Source organism: Triticum aestivum, chromosome 3A, assembly GCF_018294505.1.
Source record: "Triticum aestivum cultivar Chinese Spring chromosome 3A, IWGSC CS RefSeq v2.1, whole genome shotgun sequence".
NCBI classification, from domain to species: domain Eukaryota; kingdom Viridiplantae; phylum Streptophyta; class Magnoliopsida; order Poales; family Poaceae; genus Triticum; species Triticum aestivum.
This window is the reverse complement of record NC_057800.1, coordinates 668,371,159-668,392,695: the sequence shown is the minus strand read 5'-3', so window position 1 is coordinate 668,392,695 and position 21,537 is coordinate 668,371,159. Positions and strand designations below refer to the sequence as shown.

Below are 21,537 nucleotides of genomic sequence, written 5' to 3'. Positions count from 1 at the left end.
CACATCAATATACTGCATGCACCGTGTGACCTTGCTCCAAGCATCCCTGGTATATCTTAAGAGAAAGAGCCACATACGGATTTCCCATACGACCTCGTTTGTACTTTGGAGTCGGTCGCAGGAATCTGAGATGGGAATTGAAGGAAACCAAGGAAGTCTACAAGTCATAACTGAATCAAACCTAATTTCTTCACTTCATGCATCCTATATATAGGATGGTAGTTTGGGACACCTAGGTGCTTGGACACCTTATCTCGTAGCCGTTAGATGGTGAGTTGATGTATGACATTTGTGTTGATATGGTAAATAATTAATGTGATTATATATGGCAGTAATTAATAAGTATGGTAAGCGTGCATGCATGCATGACAACCATTTATATTTAAATTAATAGATAGTCATAAATGGATTAAATCTTCCAAATTTTACGTTCAGGTATATACACATATATTTCTCATCAGAGTATGTACACATAAGTATATGCCGGTGCATGTATACATTAATTTAACGTTGGGGTATGTACATTTTTATGGGTATGTAGAGAAAAAAATAATGTTAAGGTATGTACGCATAAATTTTATGTTTTTTTCATATAAAAACTTTTTAATCCGAGTAGATGATTTTTCATATAAAAAACTTTTTAATCCGAGTTCGTATGCAAAAGTTATGCCCATTTTACAAATTCCAGAGAGATTTTGTAAATAAAGTCGAAATTCATATTTGTAAATTTTCCCAACAACTAGACCACATATCACATGGAAAACTTATTTTATTTTATTTTTATTGACATTTCCATCATTTTCTTTTGTTTTTTCTAAAACTGAAAAGGCGGTCCGGGGGGGGGGGGGGGGGGGGGGAGTTTGAAAATGGGACCTTTAATACCGGTTCGTGCCATAAACCGGTACTAATGCCTCAAAGCCCATTAGTCCCGGTTGGTGGAACCAACCGGGACTAAAGGTCTAACCTTTAGTACCGGTTGGTGCCACCAACCGGGACCAATGGGCATCGCACCCTTTAGTTCCGGTTCGTGGCACCAACCGGACTAAAGGTCCACGGGGGGGGGGGGGGGGGGGGTTTGAAAATGGGACCTTTAGTACCGGTTCGTGCCATGAACCGGTACTAATGCCTCAAAGCCCATTAGTCCCGGTTGGTGGAACCAACCGGGACTAAAGGTCTAACCTTTAGTACCGGTTGGTGGAATCAACCGGGACCAATGGGCATCGCACCCTTTAGTCCCCGTTCGTGGCACCAACCGGGACTAAAGGGTCCAGGTGAACCGGGACTAATGCCTTAGCCGCACGAACCGGGATAAATGCACCCATTGATCCCGGTTCTGGACTGAACCGGGACTAATGGGCTTACCCGGCCTGAACCAAAGCCCCCTTCTCTACTAGTTAGCTAGCACACCACGTACAGAGGGAGGACTTTGGCTAACTAATGGCTAACTAATCAACCTAGCCCTAATTACTCTAGGACACGGACTGGGAGTGTCAAGGGCCGAGTTTGAGGAGCTGAACAACATGACTTGTTCCTTAAAGTCATGGCATTGGTGGACAGTGACATGAAAAAGGCTCAGCTGGACAAGCACAAGGAGCTGATTGATGAGATTGTGCTATATATAGTTGGTGGAAGCACCATGCAATGCATGATCCCCAGGAGCACACACGCACATCTGCCACATGTATGCGCAGTCTTATTTTTGCAGATCGTTTTTTCTTGTGGTTTTCGTTTTGTCTCCAGCTTTTTCACATGTTTTTTCCTGTTGTTTTTTTAATCATTTTTTGCTTTATAGTTTTTAAAGTGTTCATTGTTTTAAAAATGTTGTAGTACTGTTAAAATAATGTCAAACCTGTACAGAAAAGTGATTCTGATTTATACAAAAATGCACAACATTTAGGGAAAAATAGACATCAAAACATATATTTTAAAAATGTTAATCATGTACCTAATGCTATATGTGTATAATAAAATGTTCCTAATGTATACAAAAATGTACAACGTGTATGGCGGAAGTACATATCGAAACATATATGTGAAAAAAATTGTTAATCATGTATTTGACAATTGTTAAATGTGTATAAAAATTGTTTCATATGTATATGAAAATATACAATTTGTAAAAAAATAAGCAGACATCAAAACATGTATTTTTTTTAAAGAATTATTAATTTTTTATTTGAAAAATATTAAACATGTATACAAATAATGTTTCACATGCATACAAAAATGTACAATGTGTATGAAAAAACAGACATCGGAACATGTATTTGAAAAAAATGTTAACCACATATTTGTAAAATGTTAAACGTGTACAAATAATATTCGTGATGATACTAAAAATGTACATTGCATGTGACAAAAAGGTAGACATGTGTTAAAGAAAGAAAAAAGGAAAAAGAGAAAAGCAGACGAAACCAAAGAAAACCGAGAAAGAAACATAAAAAAACTGAAAAGAAAACCAAAGAAAAAAAGGAAATGAAAAGGAAAACAAAGAAAACTAATGTAAACCGCTGCAAACAGTGAAAAATAGATAAGCAAAACCGCAGGAAAAATACTCTCGCGCTACAGCTACAGTAAAAGGCTGGCCCGATTCAAAGGCTCCCGCCGAAGCTTCCTTCGTCCTGCCCAGCCGCTTGCACTCCCACGGGCTAAATAAAACTCCGCTCTCTGACAGATGTCGCCACTGTCGCTTCCTTCGTTCCGCCCGGCCACTTCCACCCCACGGGCTAAAAAAGGTCGCTCTTCCACAGACGCCACCGCCACCGCCTCGAGACAGGAGGCGTCTCTTTGCCTCAAAAAATAAAACATGCGTCCGTTTTTTTTTTTGTGGGAAGCATTTGCTTTTGTCCTTTTTTTTATCTAAGAAAGGCGCTTCTGCTACGCCGCCGCCGCTTCGTGTTGATAGACATGCGTTTGTTTTTCCCTCTTTAGGGGGAGAGTCCGCTTTGAAAAAAAAGATGTCCATCCACCGCCGCCCAACAAGTGAAGGTCATCCGCCACTACTCATTAGCGCCTTCGCAAGTCTGGCCCCCACATCTCCCGAGGTAGCACGCTCGCATTCCCTCTCCCTTGCTGCTTCCATGTCCTTCCTCTTCCCACCACCCGAGCTAGCCGCCGCCTCCATCCTCCGGAACCGAACTCCTCTCGCGGCTCCCCGCCAAGTCCATTCACCAAGTGCGTCTCCAAGCTACCTCATCTCCCACTGCAAGAGCTAGCTGATAATGTATTGTTGGATCACTTTTGCTATGCAAGTAAAAGTCTCCTATCTATATATCTATCACTGATCCTATCGAAATGTGTGTGTTTGCAGGATGAACCGGAATTCAATCCACCGATCGATGTCGGAGGTGGTGGAGGCGTTGGTCCGGCTTGTACAGAGGGCCAACATGACCAAGTGGATGCTTGACGGAGAGAGCTCCCGGCAAGGTGACGACCAGGACCATGATTTCATATGATGCAAGCGAGCGAAACCCTTGCATTGCATTTGAGATTGTATTATTTTTTACATATTTCTTGTAGCGCGTAGTTCGAGAAAAAAGTAGAAGAACAAAGTAGAGATAGTGTCTTGTTCCATCAGTACATATCACACAGGTTTTGCTTGATATTCCCAAGTAAAGGTGTTGTTTGTGGGTGTTGCTTGAAGAACACGTCGCTTGTCCCGAGCATTGTCGTGCAGTTATATTACACAAACACCCACAAGCTAACTAGTCAACCAGCGCACAGATGTCTGAGATTATAATATTTGTCAAGAAGAACAAGAAATCAGACCCCGCAAAAAAACAAGAAACCAGTTTAAAATTAATGGACCAGGAAAAGAAAAGCAAGCAACATTGTCCTCAATAGGCGCGCGTAATCTGAAACCAAAAGCAAAAGATTCTTCCCTAGAAAAGACCGGAAGTTCAAAACAACCTCCACGCAACAAGAACTTGATCAGAAAAGCATCTAAAAGTTTTTTTTTCTTTTTTTAGATACATCCAAAAGTAAATGAAGCCCACACAATATGGGTCGGGCTAGCAATAGAACAGCAGACGACAAAAATACGGAACAGACTCGGTGTACTGAAGGACATAAGATGAGAACAGGGGAGTATCCAAATGGGGAATTTGAGGATTTGCCACACCTTATTTTGCAGTTTGAGGATTTGCCCCTATTTTGGCTGTAACCTAGAATTTGTCACATCTTTGCTGAAAGATTGAGGATTTGCCCCTGATGTATTGTTTGGATCATTTGGCACATTATAGTACAAATTCGGTGACCAAAATACCCCCAACCCAATCTGTTTTAGTTATCCTCATCAATCGGGCATGAGCTCGTTGTTCCCGTACTCTGTTCGCCCTGTCGGCTGGCTACCACGCAACGTCGGCGGCGTGCAACCTCACCGTGGCTACACCGGCATTGGCAGTCTCCCCCGAGTTCCTGCTGTGCCTCCCCGAGCTTGCTGATGACGCATCGTGTTGTGCCTTGTTTTAGTGTGCATTTGTTCTAACTTGTGAACTAGTAAGGGCTAATGTACCTTCTGATGTCACTAAAAAATGCAAATGTAATTTGTGATGTTGTGAACTAAGAAGTGTGAATGTACTTTGTGATTAAAAGAAAAGGTGATGAAACTTTCCCAGAAGAATACTCACTGTTTTTTTTTCAGTATGTCTTCAGTCTGTATGTTCACTATGAAGTGTGAATGTAATCTCTGATTTTTTTTAGATTTTCTCCATACGTTCAGGAGCTGGAGGTGGTCGAAGGAACGTAGGGTAGTAGCCGATCTTACCAGGTTGCCGCCGTCAGGGAGATCGAGGTCGTTGTCGTCGTAGCCGCCGCAGATCGCCGACGCCGACACAGGTACAGGTAGGATGAGATGGGAGAGTTATCGAGGGCAACATTTGGACCGGGTTCCTCTCACGTAGGTAAACACAAGGGCATTTTGGTCATGTTGTTGTGGGCCAGTTGTGTTAGGGGCAAATCCTCGATCTTTCAGTAAAGATGTAGCAAATCTTGGGTTACAGCCAAAACAGGGGCAAATCCTCAAACTGCAAAATAAGGCGTGGCAAATCCTCAAATTCCCCTCGAATGGTCTGAGTCGCAGTAGTGCATCCAGCGACCAGAGTTCGACTCTGCACTCTCGTGGAAAAGCTGGATTTTTTCGACTGGAGGAGCAATTCCGGCTTTATCCAGTCGTGGCGATGCCGGATCCCGCGACGGCGCCGACGCCGACGCGAGCCACCAACCTCCCCGGCTGCGCTTCCGCGAAACCCTCGGAGAAGGCCCGGAGAAATTCTCGGAGCAGTAGGCCCGCCGCTCCAGCACTTTTCCTCACCGCCGTCGCCATCAAGGTCTCCCCCATCCGTTACTCCTTACTCTCTTTTTCCCTGCACCCATCATGCGTATTTGTACTTGTGCTACACCATCATGCGTATTTCTTTTTGCTACTCCATCAGATCAGAATCGGCAATTATGGACTCATCTCTGTTGCATATGGTGTAAATTTGTGCATTGCATATAATTGTGTCAGAATTGTTGGTTTCATTTGTATGCTAGAGCTAGCTGACTCTGAATATATATTTTCCTGCTGTTTGATTTCGTTTGGCAGGATCAGTCGGGGGATGAACATCAAGAGGACTGAGCGGACGATTGATTATGAAGAGGAGTAGTTATTTACTCGGTGAGAGGAAGGACTATTATCTAGTGGAGACAAGGTGCATGGATATGTATGTCCCGGCCCTCTATTGCTGTTCTACTGTACCTAGCCTTTTCTGTACTGAACATTGTTATCTACACGTACACGCGGTGAATTATGGTTTTTATTTCTCATAGGAATTTCGATTTTAATTGGTCAAAGGACGAAAAGGATAGGAATGTCTCATTAATTACGAGGACGAGGTTGAATCGTTCATCCTACCTTAGCAGTCAAGTGGTGCTCTTGTATTTATAGCCAGAATTCACAATGTATTCAGCAATCCACAGTAAGGCTGTTGGCATTTCTTGGATAATGAACCAAGAGTAGTGAAGTTCCGTGAAGCTGCAGTATTATTTAACCTCAAAGTTCAGCTAATAATTCATTTAGCATAGAAAGGCTTGGCGGTTCTTGCGTATTAAGATTAACATTTAGCTAGTAATTTCAATTTGTATTGCCAACAGAAGGGTGGTTCTACTTCTTTGCTTTTGCTATTCTAATACACAGAGTAGAGAGTGAGCAAGCAGAGTAGAGAGAGATCAGATGACTAATTCAATTTAGTCCGATCCTTGGACCATGTCATGTTATGTTGTTATGACAATACGATGTGTCTGTGTTGTTTTGTCAACACAATCACATGAAGTTTAGATGGTGTTGCACTTGATTTATCTGGCATTTTCATGTGTCACTGTCTCCAGTTTAGTTTCAGGTTTCAGATAACAAAGCAAACGATCTGACTCACAAGAGCTTTTTGTTTTAGCACAGGGAAATCTGACTTACTGGCTGTTATCTGAAAGAAAATTCCCTCACCACTACTACTTCTCACATAGCAACGGATATCTACCTAGCTTTTTCCACTAGAGCAAGTGCCACTCGCTGCTCATGACCACTTCTCTAAGAGCAGGGAAGATCTAGATAGCTTTTGCTCTGTAGCAAAGGGCCAACAAGAATCCATCTCTCATCTCTCGGCCCCATTCAAGGTAGTTCATCACACCACCTTGACTTTTCTCTCTCTGAAATTGATGATGTCCTCAATTTTGTGTGCAGTCTTCTTGTTGCAAGCCACATTTTTCCTTTAGAAGGAATTGCTGCTGGTCTCCAGTTACTGAATCTCATCATCCTTCTTTTTAGCATGGGATTGTTCATCTGAAGGAATTGTTTAAACTAGTAATAAAGATGACTAATTTTGTTTGTATTCTTGTTTTCAGTACCAGCTCAAGTGCGACTGAACCCTGCCACTACTTCCCAGAGAACAAGAGCAATCTATCTAGTTTTACTCTAGAACAAGGGCCAACCAAGACCCGTCTCTCATCTCTGCGGTTGATTTTCAAGGTAACTTAATTGATTTCAGCTCCACCACACTTGCTCTATCTATTTTTTTTTCCTCTGAAAGAGATGATGATCTCCTCCTCAGTTTTATTTCAAGGCAATTTTTCCTGTTTGCAAGCCACATGGTTCGTTTAGAATTTTTGCTAGTCTCTAGTAAGTGATCTTCATTATCCTTGTTTTTAGCATGTGATTTGTTCATGTGTAAAAGGTGGTAACCCACGACTAATTTTTATTTGCATGCTTGCTTCGGTGTTTCCAGAACCAGGTCAGGGGAGAAGGAACCCTGGAACAAATGGCGGGATTTTTGGATGTTTTAGCATCCAATGTCAGCAACATGCTCACCGACAGCCAGATCTGTCTCTCATCGCCAGTCCATCGAAGATACCTAACTGATTCCAGTTCCACTACAGTACTATACCTATTTTTCTCTCTCTAAAATTCATGATCACCTCAATTTTGTGTGCAAGCCACATTTTACCTCCAGAAGGAGTTCTCGACTTAGAAGGGAGGCAGCTGGTGACAAGGGATCATGGTTCTGTCGGTATGGACAAATCATATGATAAGATAAGGCGTGAGCCTCGGAGTTATCCTCGTTATCCTTATGCTAAGTGAGTGCAACAAGGAAGCTCCAGGTATGGCTTATGCTAAGTGAGTTCTCCGAGGTGGCCTTATGCAAGTTCTACTATCTGTGGCACCCCCGGCCTCCATGTATGGCTTGGCCCTCCGCCACTCACTCAGCGTTTGTACCTCCAGAACTATTGCCAATCAATAAGGTTTTTGTGACTTGTGAGATTCGAAAAAAAAGGGCGACAACGCAAGACCAAATCTTCAAATATGTGGCATGCCATACTTTAGAGCGCGCAAACAACCAAATATACCTTTAATGATAAGAAAATATGTTTTCACGGTACAAAGCACATGTTTCGATTTCCCACAGGAAGAGACTGCGGTTTATTTAAAAGCGACGGATGCAGACAAGAAGGGCTCAGTAACACGCCTTCCGAGTACCAGAAATTCAATGGTAACAATAACCCGGTGAAGTATATTTCAGATAGGATCACAAAATGCCAGTGACGAGAAGGGCTGGATCAGTTTAGTCCATCGTGGCAGGGAGGTAGACGGGGTGGAAGCTTTTCATGGTGAGGCCCCTCCAGCAGGTAGGGCACCTGTTCTGAGCCTGGACGGAGAACTTGATGCACTTGTCGCAGAAGATGTGGCCGCAGATAGTCGATGACGCATCGTCGCATCGACCAGCTCGTCAAAGCAGAATGGACAGGTGAACTTTGGTTCCTTTGAGACCTCCTTATTAGCAGGTGCACGGTTTGCCTGCGTTGCCATGGGTAGCAGTGATGAGCTGATAAAACTAGCGTAACACGATGCCGGTGAAGTCCAGTGTGCAGTTCTTACCAAGATGCTGTTCGACACTTGCGAGTGGTCATCACTAGAGTTCATCCCCAGAGATAGTACTGTGCTCACAAGCTCGTTGGTGGTATCCCCTGGAAAGAAAGCAACACAAACTAAGCTAATAAATGAGAAACTTGATTTACAGGGCACACTAGCATAATTCTGCAAGACTGAATAGCATATATAACATCATACTCCCTCCGTCCCAAAATAAGTGTCTCAACCTTAGTACAACTTTGTACTAAAATTAACATAAAGTTAAGACACTTATTTTGGGACGGAGGGAGTACTAAACAAAAGGTAAATTAAGAGTCTGAAGGAAGATAAGTAATGCTAATTTCTGGTAATGGATCTTTAATCTTCAAATTTTACTTAGAGCACTTTCATCATCGTATTAACAGCAATTCAGTGCATGGCTTTTCTCAAGCATACAAGCATGTGTTCTTTTCAGCACATAAGTAGTAGAAATTTGTCAAACATATTGCTAGCAATTGGATTTGCAGGCTAGAACAGGTAGGGATGCAAACAGGGCAGGCTAGCGGACAATAGCATAGTACAAATTTAGTGTTAATTTTAGGCAGGTGATGAGCAAATTTGAAGCTAATTGATAGTTTCAAGGGACGAAGCTGGCTTCCGCTTGCACCCGTACCTACAGACTACACGATGGCTACAGAATTATATCAAGTTAAGGCACACATCCAGAAGGATATATGAGCAGAAGCTCAGTGAAACATTATATGCAAATTGCAGCGAGGTACGGGTGCCGGCACTCTGGATGGAGAACCAGGACTGCACCGGATGTTGTTTGTCACAACTCACAAAAAAATTTGAACGATTTGTAGTAAGCACCTTGGGTGACACGAGCATAGGCAGTGGAAGATGCTCTCTGCCTCTCAGTCTGAGCAAGCGAGGTCGTGACAGCAAACTCGAAATGTGGATGAATTGGTTCATTCGTCATGTTGTAGTACTCCCTCTGCCGAAACAACAGGAGATTTCATCATCAGGAAAAACGATGAGACAGCGATTTACCTTCCTAGTCAAGAGATGGCACACCTTGTTTGGGTGTTTCTCAAACAAGACTTTCTCGACCCGCCTAGCAAGCTCCGGCAGCCCCCGCTGCCAGTCAGCAGGTACCCTCAATCCTTTATGTAATCTCGCAGTTACCACCCTTTCTGCATGCTCCAATCTGGAAACTCAAGAACAAGGAAATATATATATGATCAAATGAAGAAAGTTTTCAAGTTCTCCCACCCCGCGCGTTTCGAAAATTATGTCAAACATGACCTTGCAAAATAAGGGAAGGTTATCAACCTCGGTGCCGTGTGAAAGTTGATTCTACTATTCAGAGCATATATACACTTGAAACCCATGACCGAATAACTAGCGAACACCACCACATCCTACATAATTTTCTACGGAGATATATACAAATAGTAAAGCGCTTACATCCTCTGGCGGTAATTGTTGCGCATCGCCACTAGCATGGGATCGCCGTGGCCCATCACCTCCTCCAACTGCTGATGCTGCGGCGGTGGCATGTCGCCGCTCCCAATGCCACTGCCGCCAAACAGATTCATCCGCGCCGCCTGATCTCGCTCACCTCTGCCGCCAGCCGCAATCAAAACTTGGGGCCAGGTCGTGTGGCGAAGGGCGTTGATTTGGATCAGGAATTGCAGAATTCGGGGCGAGAAGAGACGCAGAACAGGATGAGAACACAGGGAAGAGCGCGAGGTGTTCACAAACACTTTCATTCAGCATCCCTTGCCTTTTGATTACAAGCAAATAAAAACACCAACAAGTGGGCCCACTCACCCCACACACGCGCTTGCCGCAGAGCCAGCTCATACCAACCCAACTTCCTCTTTTGTTTATTTGCTATCCAGATAGCTCCTTGTCGTCGTCTTTGGTTAGGGAGGCATGAGACTCATCGCAAAGCGGCGCTCGAGTACGTCGTGATCTTCTCACGTCACGACATCGACGGATAGGGTTGACATTGGACCTTGACGAACATCACCACCTCGTTGCCTTTGGTCACCATGCGGCGATAGGTGGACCCAATAACACACGCGCGCGCACACACACACACCCTCATGTCCCACAAACTTTCCCATTTTCTTTATTTTTTAGTGGGTGACCTCATTTTCATAGGTGGTAGCATGGGACACGTGACACTTGTCTTCCTTCAGGAGAAGCTGAAAGATCGAGAAGATAGGTCTAGAGGGGGATGAATAGACACTTAACAAGGCAAAGGTGCAACTTTTAATTTTTCTTGTAATTTAAGAATATGTTAGCACAAGTTAAATGGCAACTAATAGAATCTTCACATGCACATCTAGAGTATATGCAACGGATAAAGAACAACATGCAAGTGCAAGAATGTAAAGGGAGGTAGAGATAGGAAGATCAAACGCAATGAATACACGACAATTTTTAGTGTGGTTTCGATAGGTCGCACTACCGTACATCCACGTCGATGGAGACTTCAACCCATGGAGGGTAATGGCTGCGAGAGTCCACAGAGGACTCCACCCATAAAGGGTCCACGAGAAACAACCTTGTCTATTCCACCACTGATGCGGTCACCTACTATAGGTAGGGTCAAGGACCTGTCATACGGGGTCCACCTAGGGCCCCACACCATCGTGGGTTGGTCTCAAGACCACACTCGCGTCCATACGCGAGCACCAGGAAGCTCACTCGGACACCTCTGTTGGAAATATGCCTTAGAGGCAATAATAAAGTTATTATTATTATATTTCCTTAATCATGATAAAGGTTTATTATTCGTGCTATAATTGTATTGATCAGAAACTTAAATACATGTGTGAATACGTAAACAAATACCAAGTCCCTAGTAAGCCTCTACTAGACTAGCTCGTTGATCAAAAGATGGTTAAGGTTTCCTGACCATAGACATGGGTTATCGTTTGATAACGGGAGCACGTTATTAGGAGAATGATGTGATGGACAAGACCCATCCGTTAGCATAGCATATGATCGTTCAGTTTATTGCTACTCTTTCTTAATGTCAAATACATGTTCCTTCGACCATGAGATCATGAAACTCCCGTACTCTCGAGGAATTCCTTGTGTGTATCAAGTGTCACTTTGTAACTAGGTGATCATAAAGGTGCTCTACAGGTATCTCCGAAGGTGTCTATTGAGTTGGCATGGATCAAGATTGGGATTTGTCATTCCGTATGATGGAAAGGTATCTCTGAGCCCTCTCAATAATACAACATCACAAGAAGTTTGCAAGCAAAGTGACTAAGGAGTTAGTTACAAGATGATGTATTACAGAACGAGTAAAGAGACTTGCCGGTAACGAGATTGAACTAGGTATGGAGATACTGATGATCGAATTTCGGGCAAGTAACATACCGACAGACAAAGGGAACTACGTATGTTGTCATAAAGGTTCGACCGATAAAGATCTTCGTAGAATATGTAGGAACCAATATGGGCATCCAGGTCCCGTTATTGGTTATTGACTGGAGAAGCGTCTCGGTCAACTCTACATCGTTCTCGAACCCGTAGGATCCGCACGCTTAACGTTCGTTGACGATGTAGTACTATATGAGTTATGTGTGTTGGTGACCGAATGTTGTTCGGAGTCACGGATGAGATCAAGGACACGACGAGGAGCTCTAAAATGGTCCGGAGGTAAAGATTGATATATGAGATGATAATATTCGGTCTTCGGAAGGGTTCCGGAATACACCGATAATTATCGGACCATCGAAAGGGGTTCCGGAAGGCCGCGGGGAGTTGTTGGGCCTAACGGCCAAAAGGAGGAGAGCACACCATCCCACAAGGGGGCTGGCACGCCCCACCTCCTGGCCGTCATCCCTAGGAAGGAAGGAGGAGGGGCCGTCCCCCTCCTGCCTTTCTCCACGCAAGGAAGAGGGAAGGGGAGGCTCCCTATGGGCCGCCGGCCCCCCTTTCCTCCCCCCATGTGCCAAGTATGGAAAAGGGGGGCGTGCCTTGGCAGGCGCCCTAGGGCAGCCGCCGGCACCCCTTGGGGTGCTCCCTAGGCTGCTTCCCCCCCTCCACCTATATATATGCGAGGAGGACCGGTAGGGGGCAGCACACACCATGATTCACCGAGCCGTGTGCCGACACCCCCTCTCCCTCTAGTTCATCCTCCACTTTAAATCTGTTGTGTTTGGCGATGCCCTGCGGAAATAGTTTCACCATCACCGTCACCACGCCGTCGTGCTGCCAGAACTCATCTACTACTTCGCTCCTCTTGCTGGATCAAGAAGGCGAGGGCGTCATCGAGTTGAACGTGTGCTGAACGCGGAGGTGCCGTACATTTGATTCTTGATCGTAAAAGATCGTGAAGTTGTGCGACTACATCAACCGCTTGATAAATGCTTCCGCTTAGTGATCTACAAGGGTATGTAGATGCTCTCCCCCTCTCATAGCTATGCATCTCCATGGATAGATCTTGCATGTGCGTAGATTTTCTTTTGTTTTCCTTGCAACGTTTCCCAACAACCTCGAGTTCACTTGGCGACCACTCTTTAGTCGGCATGACAACTACCACTCGGACAAGGGAGATGGAGGGATGACGTGGGAGCTGCAATGGTCGAGGAATCCTAAGTCACCCTTAAAGTGGAGTCATGGCTAACGTTACCCGTAACTGCTGTAGTTGTGGTGCTTTATACCTATAACTTCCATAGTAATGAGCATTAAGTGCCCTAGCGACGTGGGGACGTTGGAGCTGCAACGCACTCTATATAAGCCACACTCCTCCTCCTGAGCTGGGGTTAAGAAATCTCTGTAATCACAACCCTCAAGGAAAGCATGCCTCAGAGCACGCGATGTACGACTATTACCTCCACCGAGAGGGGCCTGAACTCGTTAAACATCGAGTGTTACGCCTGCGCCGTAGATAGGCTCTGCCCCTCTTTCGTACCCCTGGTACTCATTGTTAGGATCGTAACCCTAACAGTTGGCACCCACCATGGGGCTAGGCATCTAGCAAAGTTTCACGACGTAGGTGGATCATCATCATGTTGGTCGGCGGCGTAATCCATTTCGGGACACTCAGCTTCATCGCCGACGACTCAGCGTGGCTTTGCGAGACCCCGCTAGACGTGGAAGCGCCGCCTGTCCACGGCGCAGCGCACTTCCATGCATCCTCGTATGGAGTCCTCCTCCAGTAGCCCTCGGCTCCGTCCCGAGTGGCCGCTCGCCTTCCTGCCGCACGCCGCCGCAAGCGTTCCAGATGCTCTCAGCTACAACGCTGGATCAGGCACGCCCTGGCCCTTCAGGCCACGGAAAAGCACGTGGCGCCTCTGAAGTCCAATGAGCCCGCCCTCGACCTCTGTGATGGGCTAGTCGACGGCTCTTTCGATGAGTCCGAGTGCGGGAGCGTCAAATCAACTGCTGAAGTTTTCATGGCAAACAACTCCGAGCGTCATCCGCCCCCGGGATACACGGAGCCCCGGGATGGACACGTGACACTTCACACGGGAAAAACAATGGCGGCGGCAATGACAATTGCGTCCGTGCTCACGAGTCGTACGTCCCTTAAGCTCTCACTCGGGAGCAACGTGAGGAGCTTCGTCGCAGGAACGAACAATTCTTGAACACCCCTGTCACGAGGACGACTCCTGGAGCCCTGGCCATGGAGTCGATGCGCTTGGCCACTTTTGGCCGAACGTGACCGCCTCGAGGGGCTTCAGAATGATCTGGATGACCGCACTCGCCATTAGCCCAGCTCTAGTCGGCACAAGCGCCGGATTTTCCCGAGAGATCAGCCTTGGAAGTATCAGGTCCTCAGTACTCCGCTGCAAAATCTAGCTGCGGCTACTCGGATCGCTGACTCCATACAGCCCTCTAGCTCCACCGCTGGGAAAGGGATCCACCAAATCCAAGTGCTCCTGAAGATGGCGTTGTCGCAAAATGCGGCGGTGTCCCAATCAAGGGATCGCATCCATAATGCGTCGGTGTGGGGAGAGACCGTTCAATCGGCCCACAGCCCACTCGACTCATGGAAGCATCGAGCATTATCCTCCTTGAGAGATCATTACGAAGACCAAAGGCACGACAGATTAGCGTCGCCCCGGCGGCACGGCGACCATGACCGCACTCTGATGCCCCCGCCGCGTGACGACGCGTACGGGCGCCGGCCTTACGACGACCGATAGATGCATGGCGGCGACCGAAGGCCGAGTCCTCCTCATCACTCGAAGGACGCCTGAGACCCGTCATTTAATGCAAGATCCGTTCTCGCTCAGAACCTGGTCGACAGATGTCGATCTCTAAGGGAAGATCTAGATGCTGAAGCACCGAGTGGTTCTGCACCCTCCTGCCCCGATTGCTTCAGTTGGTACATTCCGAGACTATGTTTTCATGGTCACAAGCACATGTTTGGATTTCCCACAGGAAGAGACTGCGGTTTATTACAAGCAAGGGATGCAGATCAGTAACACACCTCCTGAATACCAATAGTTGAATGGTAATCATAACCCTATGAATAAAATGCCAATAGTTCAATGGTAACCATAAACCTATCTGAACTATTAATGTCATCCGGCAGGTAGGGAACCTGTTTTGAGCCTGGATGGAGAACTTGATGCACTTGTGGCAGAAGATGTGGCTGCAGATAGTCGATGATGCATCGACTAGCTCATCGAAGCGGAATGGACAGCTAAACTTTGGTTCCGTTGAGACCTCCTTATTAGCAGGTGCATGGATTGCTTGCGTTGCCATGGGTAGTAGTGATGAGCTGATAAAACTATTGCAACATGATACTGCTGAAGTCCAGTGTACAGTTCTTAGTTTCTTACCAAGCTGATGTTGGACACTTCCGTTTGAGCATCACTAGAGTTTATCCCCAGAGATAGTATTGTGTTCACATGCTCGTTGGAAGCTTCCCCTGGAAAGGAAGCAACACAAACCAAGCTAATAAATTAGAAGCATGATTTACAGGGCATACTAGCATAATTATGCAAGACTGGACAACATATATAATATACCATGGAACATGGTATACATGGACATTACACTACAAAAAAATACACTTCCGTGATGATACGTCTTTGTCACAGTAGGTCACGTTTTATGTCATGCATGTACATCCATGATGATTTAACGACAGAATCAAGATAGTCATACCTGTGCTGTCATAGAAGTGTTCCATGACATTACCAAAATTATCATCACGGAAGTGTCCACTTCCATGACGATAAATGGCGCGTCATGGAAGTGCTTTCGTCAAGGGTAACCGACACGTGGCATCCACCGTAACGGGTCGCCATTAAGCTATTGGGTCTGATTTTGGATCCGATAACCTGTTAACAGCTCAGACCAATGGGGATTTTCCATGTGTAAAATTCTCATTGGCTAGAGGAACCACGTGTCGGCTCACCGTTGGGACAGATGTCATCCACTCATTGGATCGGAGGCGCCTATGATACGTCGACATGTCGCATAGCCCAACAGAGGCCCATTCTGGTGAAAAGGTCGGCCCGTTTGACTTGGTCAAAAGGTAGCGGGTCGGCCCACAGAAAGCCTGTTAACGGCATGTTCGTATGTAGCCCATTTACGGCCCGCTAACTCATGACCCGTTACGGCCTATCCGAATTAGGCCCATTAGCGTCACCTGGGCTGTCCAATATGATTCCAGCCCATTGTAACTTCCGGCCCATGTATGGCCCATGACATCTTTCGGCCCATAAGAGGCCCTTCTTAACTCTTGGCCCATTAACGGCCTGTGGTGAAATTGGCCCATAATGAATAGTGTATCGCTTTATACCCATTAACGGCCCATTATTCCATTGGGCCGTTTCCAGCCCGTGTTATCTTTCGGCCTTCTCAGGGCCCATTTATTCTTGGGCTCATTTCTAGCATTCGATTACTTACGGCCCATTATTGGCATTTTCTGCTTATGGGCCAAATTCAGCCCGTGGTTACAGTCGACCCGTTTTTGGCCCGTTAATCCGTTGGGCCATTTTCATAGCGTCATCAAATACGATCGATTAACCACAGCCTGTTATGGTCGGCCAATGAATGGACAATTCCAACTCTAGCCCGTTTACGACCCATAATGTGGTCCGTTATTGACCCGTGTTTGGCCAATCAATCATACAGCCTGTAGAAGGCCCATTGATGCTACGACCCGTAGAAGGCCCATTGTTTCTACGACCCATAGAAGGCCCATTGTTTCTATGGTCCGTAGAAGGCCCATTATTTCTACGGCCCGTAGGAGGCCCATGGTCACTACAGTAAATATGTAGCCCATGGTTATTGTGACCTAGTTTTAAAAAATAGGTTATTGCGGCCACTAGTAAACCGCAGAAAAAGAACTGCACTGACTACAAGCAAACAAATAAATAAGATAACAAGGAAATAAATAAGCAAGAAACTTACGCTAGGCTATCACGACTATTACACATATTACATCCACAGGGCATCAAAGTTCGCCACCTGTGCAAATATAGGAAACAAAGCAGCATATCACATACACTGGTTGTCAAAGTTGGAGACCAGTGCAAATAAACTCCGCAGAAAAACAAGTCCAGAACTGAACCACTTCAGAAGAGCTCAAGAAACAATATCATGGGTACCAATAATGCTGGCAAGATGCTTAGCAAGCTTATTAACTTTCTCTTGTTTGGCACTTAAATCCTCCAGCGCTTGCTGTTGCACCAGAAAGTATGCATCTGAATTCTGTAGGGACTTCCCCAATCATTCGGCTTCGTGTCGCGGCACATCTGATCGATGTCGTTCAACTTGAAGTTGAAACTCAAGAAGACGAACTGATTCAGGCAGTGAGTTTGAAGAGCTTGTGCCAGCAGTAGTGGCTAGTAAGTTGAACACTACATCAGGACATGATATTTGGGTTGTCTTATTGTCGTCAAGATAGTTTTTATCAGCTTTCATGGAAACCAACAAGGATATCTCACTATCTTGAACCTTATCTGCATTACTTCCTTTACCACTGCATAACGGGGTACTCTTCTCCAATATTTTGTCTGCATTCTAAAAGAGAAACAAGCAGACACATCACAGGTTTACCATGTTGTATATGAAACTCATTTTGGTAAATCAGTTCAGTAGTAAAGTGGACAGGATAACAACATGAAACAAAAATATATCTATGTACCATGGTCACTGTATGGTCTATATCATTCTAGTTTTTGTTGCCAAATCAAGATAGAGACACAATTCAAATAATATCTATTTAAGACAAAGCAGAATGGATAGAATATAAGTGTGAGAAACTACAGAGCAATAACAACACTTGTAATGTGCATGGCATGAGAACATAACTGTTTATTCAATTGAAATTGAAATCAACATAGAGCAAGTTACAACAGCAAACCATTTAAAGAAATAGGTTTAAAACATACCTGTTGTGCCATTGGAGTTTCAATTCCATCCTTCAAAATTGAAAATAGTTGGTATAGTAAATACAATGATGCAAGAGAAAAGGAGTATGAACCATAGCTATAGAACCTCATGTGAGAACAATTCTTCTTCTGCTTTAAGCGTTGAGTTGGGGTTCAGAGTGGTCATCCTCGTGCTTTGGGCACTGCAGTTCCCTTACTAATTGCTCATGTTTGGGTGCTTTGTAGTGGAGACAGTGTTGTGTCAACTGGAACTGGGTTACTATCTACTAGGGTTGGGGTTAGAAGGGGTGTAGCTGGTTCTCTATCCAACTGGGTAGGGGTACAATCTGTGAGAGTCTGGGTTATGTGTGGTAGGGCTGGTTCTTGGGCAAGTACAACTGTGGTTCTATCTACATCGACTGCTAGCACCATCTTTTCTGAAGACCATGTTGTTACTCCCTTAGATACTGCCATCACCCTCTCTAATTCAAATGGCTGATAAACAAGAAAAGTAATTGAATGTTGTCGGTGCAACAAACCCTGGGTTCGTTGCCCAAACTATGCACAGGCGCGAGAACAAGACTTCAACACCAAGATCAGATCAGAGCACGAGAGCTCTGTTCTTTGAGGATCAAGGTGAAGATCGAGAAGACCAAAACTAGCCAGAGAGACAAGAATGCAACTACGAGAAGGACCTCCCTTGCCAGACAGGTGAGCCTGGCGAGGTTGGGTTTGCCCCAGAAGTAAGATTTTGGATCGTCTCGGCGGGCCTGCCGGGGTTCACGGAGGCTAACCACTCCACCGCTCCACCTCACGAGTGACACAAGTCATCGATCCGTGTGGTGTCAAGCCGCAAAGTGACTAAGTGGTTGTTGTTTGCCACATGGCAGCCAGTTCCTACAGAAATACCTCCAGGCAACACCCGTCCTGAGATGTGTCAAGCAAGCAGGCGCGAAGCTGGCAAACATCCCGCTTGGGCCTGCCGGGCGTGCCGTGATGTGACATTGAGCGGCGCATTTAATGTGCTCTATCAGCCTGCAGAGTTAGGTATGATAGCACTGTTTTGTTGGGGAACGTAGCATAAATTCAAAATTTTCCTACGTGTCACCAAGATCTATCTATGGAGTCATCTAGCAACGAGGGAGGAGTGGATCTACATACCCTTGTAGATCGCACGCGGAAGCGTTCAAGAGAACGGGGTTGATGGAGTCGTACTCGTCGTGATCCAAATCACCGATGATCCTAGCGCCGAACGGACGGCACCTCCGCGTTCAACACACGTATGGAGCAGCGACGTCTCCTCCTTCTTGATCCAGCAAGGGGAAGGAGAGGTTGATGGAGATCCAGTAGCATGACGGCATGGTGGTGGAAGTAGCGGGATTCCAACAGGGCTTCGCCAAGCGCTGCGGGAGGAGGGAGATGTGTCATGGGAGGGAGAGGGAGGCGCCAGGGCTTAGGTGTTGCTGCCCTCCCTTTCCCCCACTATATATAGGGCCAAGGGAGAGGGGGGGGGGGGGCGCAGCCTTTGGCCCTTCCTCCAAGGAAGGGTGCGGCCAGGGAGGAGTCCCTCCTCCCCAAGGCACCTCGGAGGTGCCTTCCCCCTTTAGGACTCTTCCTTTTCCTCTTCTCTTGGCGCATGGGCCTCTTGGGGCTGGTGCCCTTGGCCCATATAGGCCAAGGCGCACCCCCTACAGCCCATGTGGCCCCCCGGGGCAGGTGGCCCCACCCGGTGGACCCCCGGGACCCTTCCGGTGGTCCCGGTACAATACCGGTGACCCCGAAACTTGTCCCGATGGCCGAAATAGCACTTCATATATATAATTCTTTACCTCCGGACCATTCCGGAACTCCTTGTGACGTCCGGGATCTCATCCGGGACTCCGAACAACTTTCGGGTTACCGCATACTAATATCTCTATAACCCTAGCGTCACCGAACCTTAAGTGTGTAGACCCTATGGGTTCGGGAGACATGCAGACATGACCAAGATGACTCTCCGGTCAATAACCAACAGCGGGATCTGGATACCCATGTTGGTTCCCACATGTTCCACGATGATCTCATCGGATGAACCACGATGTCAAGGACTTAATCAATCCCGTATACAATTCCCTTTGTCTAGCGGTACGATACTTGCCCGAGATTCGATCGTCGGTATCCCGATACCTTGTTCAATCTCGTTACCGGCAAGTCTCTTTACTCGTTTCGTAACACATCATCCCGCGATCAACTCCTTGATCACATTGTGCACATTATGATGATGTCCTACCGAGTGGGCCCAGAGATACCTCTCCGTTTACACGGAATGGTCCGGAGGTAAAGAATTATATATAGGAAGTGCTATTTCGGCCATCGAGACAAGTTTCGGGGTCACCGGTATTGTACCGGGACCACCGGAAGGGTCCCGAGGGTCCACCGGGTGGGGCCACCTGCCCCGGGGGGCCACATGGACTGTAGGGGGTGCGCCTTGGCCTATATGGGCCAAGGTCACCAGCCCCAAGAGGCCCATGCGCCAAGAGAAGAAGAAAAGGAAGAGTCCTAAAGGGGGAAGGCACCTCCGAGGTGCCTTGGGGAGGTGGGACTCCTCCCTGGCCGCACCCTTCCTTGGAGGAAGGGCCAAGGCTGCGCCTCCCCCCTCTCCCTTGGCCCTATATATAGTGGGGGGAAGGGAGGGCAGCCCAACCTAAGCCCTAGCGCCTCCCTCTCCCTCCCATGACACACCTCCCTCCTCCCGCAGCGCTTGGCGAAGCCCTGTTGGAATCCCGCTACTTCCACCACCACGCCGTCGTGCTGCTGGATCTCCATCGACCTCTCCTCCCCCCTTTCTGGATCAAGAAGGAGGAGACGTCGCTATTCCGTACGTGTGTTGAACGCGGAGGTGCCGTCCGTTCGGCGCTAGGATCATCGGTGATTTGGATCACGACGAGTACGACTCCATCAACCCCGTTCTCTTGAACGCTTCCGCGCACGATCTACAAGGGTATGTAGATCCATTCCTCCCTCGTTGCTAGATGACTCCATAGATTGATCTTGGTGACACATAGGAAAATTTTGAATTATTGCTACATTTCCCAACAGTGGCATCATGAGCTAGGTCTATGCGTAGTTTCTATGCACGAGTAGAACACAAAGTAGTTGTGGGCGTTGATTTTGTTCAATATGCTTGCCGTTACTAGTCTTATCTTGATTCGGTGGCATTGTGGGATGAAGCGTCCCGGACCGACCTTACACGTACTCTTACGTGAGACTGGTGCCACCGAGGAACATGCACTAGTTGCATAAGGTGGCTAGCGGGTGTCTGTCTCTCCCACTTTAGTCGGATCGGATTCGATGAAAAGGGTCCTTATGAAGGGTAAATAGCAGTTGGCATATCACGTTGTGGTTCTTGCGTAGGTAAGAAACGTTCTTGCTAGAAACCCATAGCAGCCACGTAAAACATGCAAACAACAATTAGAGGACATCTAACTTGTTTTTGCAGGGTATGCTATGTGATGTGATATGGCCAAAAGGATGTGATGAATGATATATGTGATGTATGAGATTGATCATGTTCTTGTAATAGGAATCATGACTTGCATGTCGATGAGTATGACAACCGGCAGGAGCCATAGGAGTTGTCTTAATTTATTTATGACCTGCGTGTCAACATAAACGTCATGTAATTACTTTACTTTATTGCTAACCGTTAGCTATAGTAGTAGAAGTAATAGTTGACGAGACAACTTCATGAAGACACGATGATAGAGATCATGATGATGGAGATCATGGTGTCATGCCGGTGACGATGATGAT

General features: G+C 46.4%; 1 long non-coding RNA gene and 1 pseudogene across 2 annotated transcripts; one reads left to right on the top strand and one right to left on the bottom strand.

Annotated features, from left to right (window-relative positions):
- Nucleotides 1–4,988: 4,988 nt before the first annotated feature.
- Nucleotides 4,989–7,815, top strand: LOC123059020 (uncharacterized). 2 transcript variants are annotated; one of them, XR_006427345.1, is made up of 5 exons: nucleotides 4,989–5,327; nucleotides 5,585–5,702; nucleotides 6,434–6,648; nucleotides 6,877–7,000; nucleotides 7,257–7,815. It is a non-coding gene; the product is annotated as an uncharacterized lncRNA (long non-coding RNA). The 2 variants fall into 2 exon arrangements; XR_006427344.1 differs by lacking the exon at nucleotides 6,434–6,648.
- A 32-nt stretch (nucleotides 7,816–7,847) lies between these two features.
- LOC123059019 (uncharacterized) lies at nucleotides 7,848–10,173 on the bottom strand (annotated as a pseudogene).
- Nucleotides 10,174–21,537: the final 11,364 nt, after the last annotated feature.